The 14149-nt window shown below is 36.8% G+C and overlaps 1 pseudogene; it reads left to right on the top strand.

Annotated features, from left to right (window-relative positions):
* Positions 1-13402, top strand: part of LOC140835270 (casparian strip membrane protein 1-like) — a 63287-nt pseudogene extending 49885 nt beyond the window's left edge.
* Positions 13403-14149: the final 747 nt, after the last annotated feature.

The following is a 14149-nucleotide window of genomic DNA, read 5'->3' as shown; positions in this document are numbered from 1 at the left end:
TAATAGACTGAAAAAGTAAAAAAATATAAAACGAAATGAAATAAAATAAATCACGGGGTTGCCTCCCAGCAAGCGCTAAATTTCTTGTCTATATCTAGACAACTCCCTTTATAAATTAGGTTGAATCGTGCAAAGGAGTACTCGGCTCCTCTTGCTCCACAATTCCTTCATGAAAAATTTTCAGTCGATGTCCATTCACCTTAAAGGGATTTCTAGAATCTCCACGGATTTCTACAACACCAAAGGGAAAAACTTCAGCAACTGTAAAAGGCCCGGACCATTTGGAACAAAGTTTACCTGGCATGAGTTTCAAACGAGAGTTATAAAGAAAAACTTTTTGTCCAGACTCAAATTCCCTTTGCACAATCCTTGCATCATGCCACTTCTTTGTCTTTTCCTTGTAGATTTTCGCATTCTCATATGCATTAAGACGAAATTCCTCCAGCTCATTGAGTTGTAGAAGACGCTGATAACCTGTAGCTTGCACATCAAAGTTCAAAAATTTGGTAGCCCATAATGCCCTATGCTCTAGTTCAACAGGAAGGTGACAAGATTTTCCATAGACCAAACAAAAAGGGGAAGTTCCTATAGGGGTTTTAAATGCTATTCTATATACCCATAATGCATCATCCAATTTACCAGCCCATTCCTTCCTCGAAGATCCAACGGTCTTCTCAAGAAAATTTTCTTAATCTCCCTATTTGACACTTCTACTTGACCACTAGTTTGAGGATGATAAGGTGTTGCCACCTTGTGCGTGACCCCATACTTAGTTAACAGAGACTCAAAATAACGATTACAAAAGTGTTTTCCCCCATCGCCAATAATGGCTCTAGGTGTGCCAAATCTTGCAAAAATATTTTTCTTTAAAAATTGGATCACAACCTTAGAGTCATTGGTTCTACAAGCACTTGCTTCCACCCACTTGGATACGTAATCCACAGCCACCAAAATATATTTATTTCTTAAGGAATCTGGAAATGGCCCCATCAAAATCAATTCCCCACACATCAAACAATTCACATATTAAAATATTATTCAATGGCATTTCGTGTCTCCTTGAAATATTACCAACACGTTGGCATTCATTGCAATTCAAAACAAAAGTGTGTGCATCCTTGAACAGTGTAGGCCAGTAGAATCCAGCTTGAAGGATTTTTGTAGCAGTTTTACTTGCCCCAAAATGTCCTCCAGTTGGACCACTATGACAATGAGAAAGTATAGAACTTACCTCTTCCGCTGGAATACACCTACGAATAATGCCATCTGCACAAATTCTAAAAAAATGAGGATATTCCCAAAGATAATATTTTAAATCTGAAAAGAACTTATTTTTCTTGCATGACAAATAATTGACAAAATCAGCATACCATGGTAAATTAGAGATGACATAAAGTTTCTCGTCAGGGAATTCATCTCTAATTACACACTTACTTTCCTCGGGCTTCTCCAATCTCGATAGATGATCAACAACTTGGTTTTCAATCCCCTTGCGATCCACGATCTCTATGTCAAATTCTTGCAGTAGAAGGATCCATCTTATCAATCTTGGCTTGGCATCCTTCTTGTTTAAGAGATATTCAAAGCTGAATGATCTATGTGGACTATCACTTTACTCCCTACAAGGTATGGCCGAAACTTGTCCAAAGAAAAAACAACAGCCAGCAACTCTTTTTCTGTGGTGGAGTAGTTCAATTGAGCTCCTGAAAGTGTCATGCTTGCATAGTAGATTACATGCAAGAATTTTTCTCTCTTTTGCCCCAAAACAGCCCCTAAAGCAATATCACTTGCGTCACACATGAGTTCAAACGGTAGATGCCAATCTGGTGCAACAATGATCGGCGTGGTGGTCAACTTTTGCTTTAATACCTGAAAAGCTTGTAAACAATCCTCAGAAAAAACAAAATGAACATCTTTCATTAGCAAATTAGTTAAAGGATTAGTAATACTTGAGAAATCCTTGATAAATCGCCTATAAAAACCTGCATGCCCAATAAATCTACGAATTCCTTTGACATTAGTGGGAGGAGGAAGCTTTTCTATAATCTCTACCTTAGCTCTATCCACTTCAATACCTTTTTCAGAAATTTTGTGACCAAGGACAATTCTTTCCTTTACCATGAAATGACATTTCTCCCAGTTAAGTACAAGATTCGTTTCTTCACATCTCTTTAGCACTTTTGACAAATTAATCAAACAAGAGTCGAAGGAAGAACCAAAAACAGAAAAGTCATCCATGAAGATCTCAATATACTTTTCAACCATATCATGAAAAATCGACATCATACAACGTTGAAAAGTAGCAGGAGCACTACACAAACCAAATGGCATTCTTTTATAAGCAAATGTACCATAGGGACAAGTAAAAGTGGTCTTATCTTGATCTTCGGGGTCTATGGGGATTTGCATATATCCAGAATAACCATCTAAAAAACAATAGAAAGCATGACCTACCAAACGCTCTAACATTTGATCAACAAAAGGTAAGGGGAAGTGATCATTTCTTGTGACATCATTCAATTTGCGATAATCAATACAAACACGCCACCCAGTCACAGTTCTAGTGGGGATTAATTCGTTATTTTCATTTTCAACAACAGTGATTCCCCCTTTCTTAGGAACAACATGCACAGGACTTACCCACTTGCTATCGGATATAGGAAAGATCATACCTGCATCCAGGAGTTTGATTAACTCCTTTTTGACGACCTCTTGCATAGCTGGGTTCAATCTCCTTTGAGGTTGAGTAGTGGGAGAGTGCTCCTTCTCCATTAAAATTTTGTGCATGCACATGGATGGATTTATTCCCTTGATGTCAGCTATGCTCCATCCAATGGCACATATGTGATCCTTCAACACTCTCAAGAGCTTATCTTCCTCATCACCTGTCAAGGAAGAAGAAAAAATTACTGGCAGTTTATCTTCTTCCTTCAAAAATAAATATTTTAAATGAGGAGGGAGTGGTTTGAGTTCGAGGAATGGGGGTTCTTCTATGGAAGGTTCAAGTGATTTTGGAATATGTCCAAGCTCCCCAATCTTCGAATTCACCGATCTTGACAGTGGCTTTGATCCCTCTAAAAATTTCATACATTCCTCCACTTCTTCTTTGCTGGATTCCGTGGACTTTGGGCTAACCAAAAGCTTTTCCAGTGGGTCTTCAATCAAAGTATCCTGCACACTACACTCAACAATATCATCAATAGCATCTATTCTATAACAATCAGAAGATCCAGGATATTTCATACTACGAAAAACATTAAAAGTTACCTTCTCATCATTCAACCTCAAAACTAACTCACTTTTTTGAACATCTATGAGAGCTCTTCCAGTAGCTAAGAAAGGACGGCCTAAAATAAGGGGGATCTCACGATCCTCCTCCATGTCTAGCACAACAAATCAACTGGAAATATAAATTTATCAACTTTAACCAAAACATTCTCTATAACCCCTCTAGGATATTTAATAGACCTATCAGCAAATTGAAGGGAAATAGTGGTTGGTTTAACTTCTCCAATCCCCAATTTCTCAAAGCATGAATAAGGCATAAGATTTATGCTAGCACCAAGATCACACAATGTTTTGTTAAAATTAGAATTACCTATGGTGCAAGGATGGAGAAACTACCTGGATCCTTAAGCTTAGGAGGAATTTATTTTGCAGAATAGCTGAACATTCCTCAGAAAGCTTAACAGTTTCAAAATCAACAAGTTTCCTCTTTTTAGTCAAAATATCTTTCAAGAATTTAGCATAAGAAGGCATTTGAGCCAAAGCCTCTACAAAAGGAATATTTATGTGCAATTTCTTAAAAACTTCAAGAAATTTCGAAAATTGTTGATCCAATTGTAGTTGCCTAGCTCTTTGAGGGAAATGAAGTGTATTAATATCAATATTATCATTAGAATCAAATTCCTTACCTTTCTTACCTGTCTTCCGTGTAGTCTGAGTGTTCTGTTCCTTAGCATCTTCCATTTTTGGTTTCATTCCTCCATCATTCTTTGCCTCCATATCTGTAGAATTCTGCCTCTTTGGTTCCTCTTACTCGGCCTTGATCAGTGTACTCAGTGCATTCACTCCTTTCGAATTTTTCTCAGTATCACTTGGTAGTTTTCCAAGGGGTCGATTTGCTAATTGATTGGCTATTTGACCCATTTGAGCATCCAACCTTCGTAAGATAGCGTCAGGATTCTGCAGTCTCGTCTCCATTCCCACAACATGTTTCATCATAAAATCCTCATAAATTGGTCTTTGATCTTCTTGCTTGAATCCTGGAGGTGCTGCAGGTTCCTTGTTGTCTCACTTGTTGAGGAATGGACAGTGGAGGAATATGTGTTGGATTAAGGGAATTCTCCGTATTCTTCCAAGACAAATTAGGGTGATTCTTCCATCCTGGATTGTATGTGAAACTGTATGGATTGGATTGCTGTCTCCATTGATTCCCCAAAAAATTCACTGCTTCTTCATCAAAGATGGGTTGTTCCTCGATGAATATTCCTTGGACCTGATTTGCTTGATTTGATTTCAGCTGAGAGAATTGATGGGTCAACCCATCAATCTTAGCAGTAAGTGCATTCAACGCATCATTTCAAGAACTCCAGCCTTCTTTTCTCGTTTAATATCTGTCCAACCCGCACTATTTTCAGCCATATTTGAAATTATTTCAAGTTCAACTCGTGGAGTTTTCCTGTATAAGCTACCATTGGCTGCTGCATCTAGCATTGAACGCACGGAAGGATCTACTCCGTTATAGAAAATCTGAACTTGTACAGATGAAGAGAACACCTCCTCAACATCTTTCTAAATCTTCCCCAAGCTATATGTAATGTCTGCCCATCCTTCTGGCGAAAAGATGATATATCCATACGCAGTTGTGCTAGCTTGGTGGGTGGAAAATATTGATTCATGAACATTTCCACCAAACCATTCCATGTAGTAATAGAACCAGCTGGTAGATCTCTAAGCCATTCTGCTGCTTCACCATGCAAAGAGAAGGGGAATAGTCTCAATCTTATGGCATCCGTGCTCACTCCATTGAATTTGATTGTGTCACAGATAGATAGAAATCCCTCCAAATGTGCATTAGGATCCTCGGTCTGCAATCCTCCAAATCTCACTTGATACTGTAACATTTGAATGATAGATGGCTTCAACTCAAAATTATTTGCTTCCACAGTAGGGCGAGTGATGCTAGAACCATAACCTCCAGTGATTTATCTAGTAAGATCATAGACAGTGAGATCATCTTCCTCGTTCTCCATTGCTTCAATCCATGCTATTTCAACTTTCTCCTCTTGTTCTAATTGTTGTTCCACGTCAAAGTCTGAGGATTTCTCCCTTTGTGCTCTACGTCTCCGTCGAAAAGTATTCTCAAAATCTGGATCAAACGGCTCTAATTCTGTCTCTCCTCTAACACGGCTCATGCACAGTAAGATAATCCCTGAAAATAAATAAACAAACTTTAAACGTACGAATATGCGCAACAAAATTAAATAAAAAACTAATCTCAAGAAAATAATCAATCCTAATATTGAACAATTCAATCTCCGGCAACGGCGCCAAAAACTTGACCGACGATTTCGATTGGGAATAATTCTAGCAAGCAACTAGGTCAAGTAATAGTATTTGGAGATGAGTCTAGGTGTCGTACTCACAGAGATCGATGTTTAATTACTAGAATATGAATTATTTTTCGTAATTTAGGCTAAATAAAGTTCAAATGATGGGAGATATATTAATCAAAACAAAATAACACGATTTAAATAAATTAACTAAAGCAAAAATAATTCAAACTATTAATTTAGACGAAAATTCAAATTATTTAAAAACGACTAAGGTGCACAACGGTACCGAGACAACTTATAATCTACGTGTCAAATTCACATTCATTAAATTAATTATTTAATTCACGACGGAATTCCCAAAATTATTTATTAAACGATTCCTCGAATTAATAAACCTAATTAAATCTAACAGTCCAATTATTCCCAACCGAATTTAATTAGATCCAACCGCATTAAATCGCTGTGAAATTCCAATTTTTCAACCTAAAGGCGCACACTGAAATCGAATATGATTTCTAGTCAATTTAACCATGTGTTGATTGATGTGTGAAGCAAATATTAATCTATCGCCTTCCAGTATTAGATTAACTAACAAATATTCAATTTAATTGGCCAGATTAAAAGAACACGTGATAAACGACATCAATCAATGAATAAAATAAATAATCTAATTGAATTAAACTCAAAACATCAAAAAAATAATATGTCTCGGCCCTATCATGGCCTTAATCTATAAAAGTTTACTCCATAAACTTAAAATAAAAGTCAAAATCAGTGTTTAAATTCAATGAAGAAAACATAGTTAAGAAAGAAGGAAATAATTCTCTATGATTTGAAGCATGTGTGAGGAATTCCTCCAGCTTTTATCTTCAGTCTTCCTCTCTTCTTTTCCTTCTTCTGCGCTGATACTACTTCACAGTAGCTTCTATTCTCCCCTCTTTCGCGATCTTCTGCGCTTCTTTCCTTCTCTGCAGAATACGGCGCTTCTCTGTACACTTTTCTCCCTATTATTCTTCTAAATGGGCCTCTCCTTGTATTGTTTTTAGGCCCATCTCCACTTAAACCTTGTAAATAATAAAATTGTAGATTTTATTTTCAAAGATTAGACTCCATCTTTATCAAGAAGTTCAATAATATCAAGATAATAAAATAAAAATATTTTATTTTCTTTCTTTTAGTATTTTTTCTTTTGAAGTCTTGTAAATATGTTTTATTTCCAAATTTAATCATTTTTCATCTTTTATTTAAATCTACAATTATTAATTCAATTAAGCACATAATTAGAGATAAAAAATCTGGATAAGCACAAATAAAATCCCTAAGAATCTCTACAAGATTTGGGCTTATCAATCCCCCAACACTTAGCCTTTGTTCGTCCTCGAGCAAATCAAAAGAATAAAAATATTATGAAGGAATATTCAATGATTCACCATAACAAATGACACAATCAACACTTTTCAACCTACCAAATTCCGTCAGACTCAATCAAAAGATCCACTTCGAAAATCGTAAAATTCACTTTCGTTGCAACTCTAAAACTCAAGTATTCACTAGAAAAGATCAAGATAATGAGACGTGTGTAGTGTGGAAGTCAAAACTCATATTCCTCAAAGATGTTTTAGTTCAAGGAATGCTCATATTTTCTGATTTTTTTTTTAATATAAAGAAACTCTCCATAAGCTTATCTTTCATATCTTTCTCCACTAAATGTTGGAAGAATATGACCCGATCAATAGGTCTTTTTAAGCTTATAACGTCAGGCAACGGCTCACGGCTACAATAAAGGTAGGGAGATTCAAAATGAGAGAAAATAAACAATTTAATCATACAGCGCACTCTTTCATCTCTTATCTTCCTTTCCTTATGGAATTTCATCATTCATCCACCTATTTTTTTCATCTTCCTTGTACTTTCATTCATATTCCCCCATATTTTTTCTCGATCTTCAACAACATTCCCTTTTAGGTTTTTCAATCACCACATCATACAACGTTCAATCCTCTTTTTTTTTTTATATAATTATATATATCTTTTCATCAACTCCTTTCTCAATCTTCATGATTTTTTTTTTCAAACTCCTCCAATTTTTCTTATCAATCAGCATACGAGAGTTATTGAAAATTTTAAAGCGCTAAAGAGTTTATTTCTCTCACTGCCTGTCGATAACAATCTGGCAATAACAATATCGAATATACTGTATCAATGTATAACTCAATTCAATACCTATTCTGATCGATAACACGACACCATACTACAATCTCAATCAATACTGAATCTGATCAATATCAATTCACTGATGTTTCGACGGCATAATAATACAACCCCGATAACCCCGTTAATTTCAACATCACAGATATAATAATACGGATCATAATCAATATCAGATAAAATCAGAACCTAATAGAATTCGGTTTCAACAGCATAATGGTACCATATAAATATACCACGCAATATAAATCAACAGATATCAATTCCTGTAACTCATACTCGATAAAAATACAAATCTGATATCAAATCTCGGTCAATTCAACTCTGAAAATCATAATAATTCTATACGGTATCTGTTTTTCGATCCGGTTTCGATTATACAATGTCTGATATCGTAAGAACAATATATATGAATTCTATCCGATTCTGGCAATACCATAATTTCAAGACATATCGAAACGTAGTAAAACTTACGTCCTGTTATAGCTGTCGTCGCTAGGAACTTGGTGTCGTACTCGGATTCAAAACGGGCGGATTTAACTCGATTAAAATTTGAAGCACAAGAAACTAAAATCTTTCCTGGAGACTTACGTTCATTTCCTCGAGGAATGAAAGGTGATTCATATATATATATATATATATATATATATATATATATATATATATATATATATATATAAGGCAAGTGGAGCATTGTGCGTACTGCACGTCTCGCGCATATGCGCGGCCACCATCGGCGCATATGCGCGAGACTCAATTTCTCGGCGCGTGCATCTCGGCAGCTCTCGCGCATATGCGTGCACCCACGCCGCACATGTGCGCCAAACTCTCTGCCTACCCCGCGCATGTAACGCCCCGAAAATTTTAAGTCCACGTAAACCACATGCATGCAATTATTAAATTCTCTTGTATTTTGATTAAATGTTTTAATTGCATTAATTAAATATGTTGTGCATATTTACATGTTTAAAATATATTTTTCTACATGGTCGCATTAAAATGTATTTTTAAAAGGTTATTCGAGTTGCGATCGAGGAACGGAGACGGATGGCTGAAAAATAGAAAATGTTTTTATTAAATAATCATTTTAATTATTTAAAATATGGTTGATGTTTTTTTTTTATATTTTTGAAAATAAGGGGTTTTGAGGTAATTTTATACGTCGGGACGTAAATTTTATCGATGTTGGTTTTTCAACTAAAATGCAAACTTTTTAGCAACCCGGCTAATAAATTCACAAATTTTATTTAAGCAAAATTATTTTTAATATTTTAATTAATCCTAATTAAACTAATGGGCCTAAATTGTTGGCTTAATAGGCCTAAGCCTAGTTAGTAGTTTAATTGGTATTTAAAATGCTAAAAACCCTACCTAGCACACACAAACTCACGGCCACTTTGAAAATTCAGAAAAAAAAAACTCTCCCCTAAAACACTCATATACACGACAGCACACACTCACAATTGAAGAAGAATTTTTGGAGTTCAAGGGGTAGCTTCCCAGCCAACGTCTCCTCGCTCCGTTCTTCGTCGTCAACGTTTAATCATGCGTTTAAAACGCAAAGGCACGCCATACATCTCTTTTTTCTCATCTATCACATCATAGTATCGTTTTAAATATCGTGTGCATGAAAAACATGAAATTCTTTGAATTAATTTCGGAATATTAAACATACATGTATGAAATCCATGAATTTTGATCCAAAAACATGTTTATATGGTTGCTAAAGGGGCTGTCATGGCTAGGATATAATTAAGGATGATTTACACAAGTTTTAAGAGTCCTAATCACCCCAAAACGCTGCACAAACATGAAAGTTAAAGGCTGGAATCCAAGGGAAATACGTACAGAGAGGGCCGATGGTTTTGGTTGGGTTGTCAAAGTGCAAGGTTTCGGTTGTCTTGCATGGGGTTTAGGGGTTCGACCAGGGCTTGAGGAGGGCTCGGTTGGGATGTGGCTAGGTCCTAGATAGGGTCCTAGGGTGGCTAGGATTCGAGATTGTGGCTGGAGAAGGAGTTTACGCAGGGTGGGGCTCTTCTCGATGTAGTTTCTGGTGGCCGAGAGATTCCAGGGGGCTGGGGCTGGGGCTCAGTTGGGGCTGGGCTAGGTGGTTCCTGAGGGTCCTAGGATGATGGTCAGGGGTCGGGCTAGGTGCTGGAGTAGTGGGCTCGATGCTGGTTGAACGAAACGTGAGGAATCGCAGGCAGCAAGGAATGCGCGCAGCTGGTGTTTCTGATTTATGTGCTTCGGCTCTCGGGTTCAGGGCTTGGGTTGGTTTGGGTCGAGTCTGGGCGTGGTCCAGGGAGGGTAAGGGTCATGTGGGCTTGATGGTTAAGGGTTGGGAGGAGTCCTAGACTAGATAGAAGTTCACTTGTTCAAGGCACTAACTCACGCTCACATGCAGATTTTTGGCGTCTGTTTCAGTAGGTGTTTGAGCGGGTTAGGGTCATGTTTTGGGGCTGGGCTTGCACAGTGGGGTTCCTAGATGGGCTGGCTAGGTTTTGGCTCAAGGTGGCTCGGGCGTGGCTCGGGTAAATTAGGAGATAGCTCGGTGCGTTCGATAAGGTGTTAAAACGAAATTAATAAAGCTAAATTTAAATCCAAGGGTCCACGGGGGGTGGCTCATGACATGGAAGGGTAGAATAAATAATAAAAAGGCTATGTTAAAAATTTGGGCTCAAAATAAGGAGTTTGGATTTATTCAAAATTTAATCGCCGCATGAAACGTCAATTAGCGAGTTAATTGAAAAGCCTAGTTTTATGCCTTATAAAATTATGAAAAATTAGGTTTAAGCTTAAATAATTATTATACGTCTAAGTTTTTAATTTGGGAATTTTATACGAAAGCTTGGTTTAATTCAGGATTAAAACGCATTAAAACGTTATATTTAAAGATAAATTTAAAAGTCATTGAATTAAGATAATAAAAATATGAGAAAATTCTTGTAGGTTTAAATAATTATTTGGGACATGTTAGAGTCATGAAATCAAGAAAAAGTCGAAAACGTAAAATGTCGAGTTCAGGGGTAAAATGGTCTTTTTACACGTAGAAATTAGTAAAAGTCATGGAAGTGCCCTAAATGCTGTTTTTATGAAATTACGATTATTTTTAAATGTTTATGAATTGTTCATTATTAAAATATGATTTTTAAATGGCTAAATGATTTTTATGATTTAAGAAGACATTTAAAATACATGTTGCATGCTTGGTTTCAAAAATGAAAAATGTAAATATTACTCATGATTTTTCTAAGTGATGTGAATGAAATGAAAAATGTTGAAGGATGTGAAGTGATTGTGACTAATTCGTTAATGGTGGCGACGTCGTGAGGGTTATGGTCCTAGTGGGAGCCCGACGATCGTGTTTCCATCGTTGCGAATATGTGGTAACGGATATGTGGTAACGGTTTTGTGGTAACGGAAGAATGGGAATATCGTGAGGGGAAAAGGCCCCAGAGGGAGCCCATTTATGGGAAAAGGCCCCAGAGGGAGCCCCGACGATCGTATTTCTATTCGAATCATGATAGGCCAGGGCCCGGTTGACCGGTGAGAGTGTTGCTGGTGTCCCCCGCCGCCCAGTACTGTGGTTTTATGTAGATGGATCCATCGACCCTCATGAGCATGATCAGGAAAGTCACAATTAACGATCTGAATTCAATAAAAGGAAAAGGAAAAGGAAAAAAAACTGGAAAAAGAAAATGTTTATGATCATGAAAAATGTTTTATGTCATGTCACGTTGAGGAAAAAGGAAAAAGTTTTATGAAATGCATCATGAAAATATTTATGAAAATGTTCATGTTTAAAGTTTATGCATCTTCATGAAAACGATATTTTAAGTAAAAGTATTTTTCACTGTTGCATGTGGTTTTATATGTATTATTTGTTATAAAGATTATGGTGTGTTTAGTCTTTAGACTCACTAGGTGTGATGGATGCAGGTTATCATGATAATGCTAATGGAGGTCTTGATGGTTGATCCGACTGGACTGAAGGTGCACATGACCCGAGGACCGACGCTAGTTTCCGCATATATGTTATGATTTATGTTAAAAGGTTTTATGACTTTTATCATGATTATGAGTGGTTTTGAGAGGTGATAGTATGGGCTATACTTTTCAAATTATTGGTTTTTACGTTTGGGAAAACAGTAGACGATTTTACTTTATGACTATTTCACTTGATTTTTAAATGCTAGTTGGTTGACGTTTTATTTTTAAAGGGCAAAATATTTTTTAAAAAAATTTTCATATGGTAAATGTACATGGCCAAGAATTGAGTGTTTGAAAAAAAATTTCTAGTACTTTTAAAGCAATAAAACGAGCAGGACGTTTCAAGTGGTATCAAAGCCGACCTCTCTTAGTACGGTGTGGTACGGGGACGAACCAAGCGGAAGCTGGTGGGCATGTGAGGCCCGGGGCCGAAGAGGGCGGGGGGTTATCGCCGGTGCCATCAGTTGCACGGACAATGAGCGGCTCCTGGTAGGCTTCTAGGTGGAGGGAACATGAATGAACTGACCCACACGGGAACGAGAGGGATTCCGAGACTGTACAGTTGAAGAGGGCTTAAAATATTTGATTGTACTACTCATATCACGAAGGTGCATCTTCTTTCCGGTAGCTCATCACATAAGAACTCTAAAGTTAAGCGTGCTTGACTTGGGGCAATTTTGGGATGGGTGACCTTCTGGGAAGTTTCCCAGGGTGCGTGTGAGTGAGGACATAAGCACGCTGGAAAGACTCGTCTTGGTACAGTGAGGACAGTCGTCAAATCTGGGGCGTTACAAATGTGCGCCAAACTCTCTGCCTACCCCGCGCATGTGCGCCCGTCCACGTCACGCATATGCGCCGAGTACTCCCCTGGGCTACTGGACACCTCGCGCATATGCGTGCCCTCACGCCGCGCAGATGCACGAGGTATTCTGCCAAAGCCGCGCATGTGTGCGCACCAACTCGCGCATGTGCGCGCATGGCGTCTCCTTCGCACATATTTCGCGTCTGTTCTCGTCTTTCCCGGTCTAATTCCTTCCGTCCATAATCACATCAATTAATCAAGAAATCATTTCACATTAATCTCAGATTACAGGAAATAAAATCTCGGGCATTACAAGTAATGTATGACTTAACACTTCGATGAAATAAGACTAATAATAATAAATTATGGGATGAAACCAAATTTTGACTATTTAATTAATAAAACCAAATTAAGGTCAATTTCCTGGACGAATTTGTCTACTTTCTCTCAATTTTATAGAAAATAAAGCTTGACACAATTAAATTAACTTCCACCAAAATTCAAGGGACATGCACTCACGAACAAAACAGCAAACTAATTACATAAATTTCAAAATAAACTCTGAATGAACATTTACTCACCCTTTATTTTTAATATTTTTCTTTGTTCTTATCTGTCCTGCAGATAATCCTAGGTGTGCTTGCTGGTGGAGCCTCAGCAGCAACAGCTATAGTGTATCTAGCAAAAACAGGAAATGCTTCCGCAATGGTCTGCAGTTTGCCAACAGTACCAGAACTTCTGCGAACGCATCACCGGATCTTTAATTGGATCATTTGCCGCAGTTGTTATCCTGGTTTTGCTGATCACTTCTTCTGGTGCATGTAACGCTGATTTTAGACTGTAATCACGTATACATCTATATGCTCAAGTTTTAATGCCAAAATTTGTGTTTCTAGCTAGTGATCAACAAGATTCATGATTCACCGATGTGTTTTACCTATCGTTAAACGAAAAATTGCATGTGTTACCTTATGAAAATTCAAAAGAATATGATAATTTTTTTAAAATCATTTGTCACAAGCATAAATCTTCTGAAAGTGAAATAAAAATGGGAGTTTTATATAATCAAGATTCAGATCATTTAGGTTAGACATTATCGTTAGATATTATTTAGCTCATACAAGGATGCAATATGAATTTTACGCTTCACCCATAGAAAAAATGATTCCTAAAAAATGATTAATATAACGTTTCTTGTCCATAAGGTAATTAAAGTTTTATAAACTTTAGATTTATATGCAAATCACGAAATCAATTAATTTGCAAATATTTCTATTAATCCAATCGCTTGCAGGAATGAATCTCCCACCAAAATTAACTCTGGTTAACTTGAATAAAATGAATTTAGATTAAGTTAGTTTAACAGTATTGGGTCGTAGTTTGACTTTTAAGAATTTTATATTAGTGCAAGTGTCTTAATACAAAATAATAGTAATGATTGACAATTAGTGTTTACATCACATGGTCTGAAAAAAATTTAGATATGATTTTTGGAATTTATATGAACTCGATTTCGAGACTCGTCTTTATATTAAATGGTCGATAGTAAATTTAATTTTCGGATTTAAGATAGATTAATTTTGGTACTATA

This window comes from Primulina eburnea, chromosome 6 (genome assembly GCF_022965805.1).
Source record: "Primulina eburnea isolate SZY01 chromosome 6, ASM2296580v1, whole genome shotgun sequence".
Taxonomy (NCBI): Eukaryota; Viridiplantae; Streptophyta; class Magnoliopsida; order Lamiales; family Gesneriaceae; genus Primulina; species Primulina eburnea.
The sequence above is the reverse complement of the archived record's forward strand: the minus strand, read 5'-3'. Positions and strand labels throughout refer to the sequence as shown.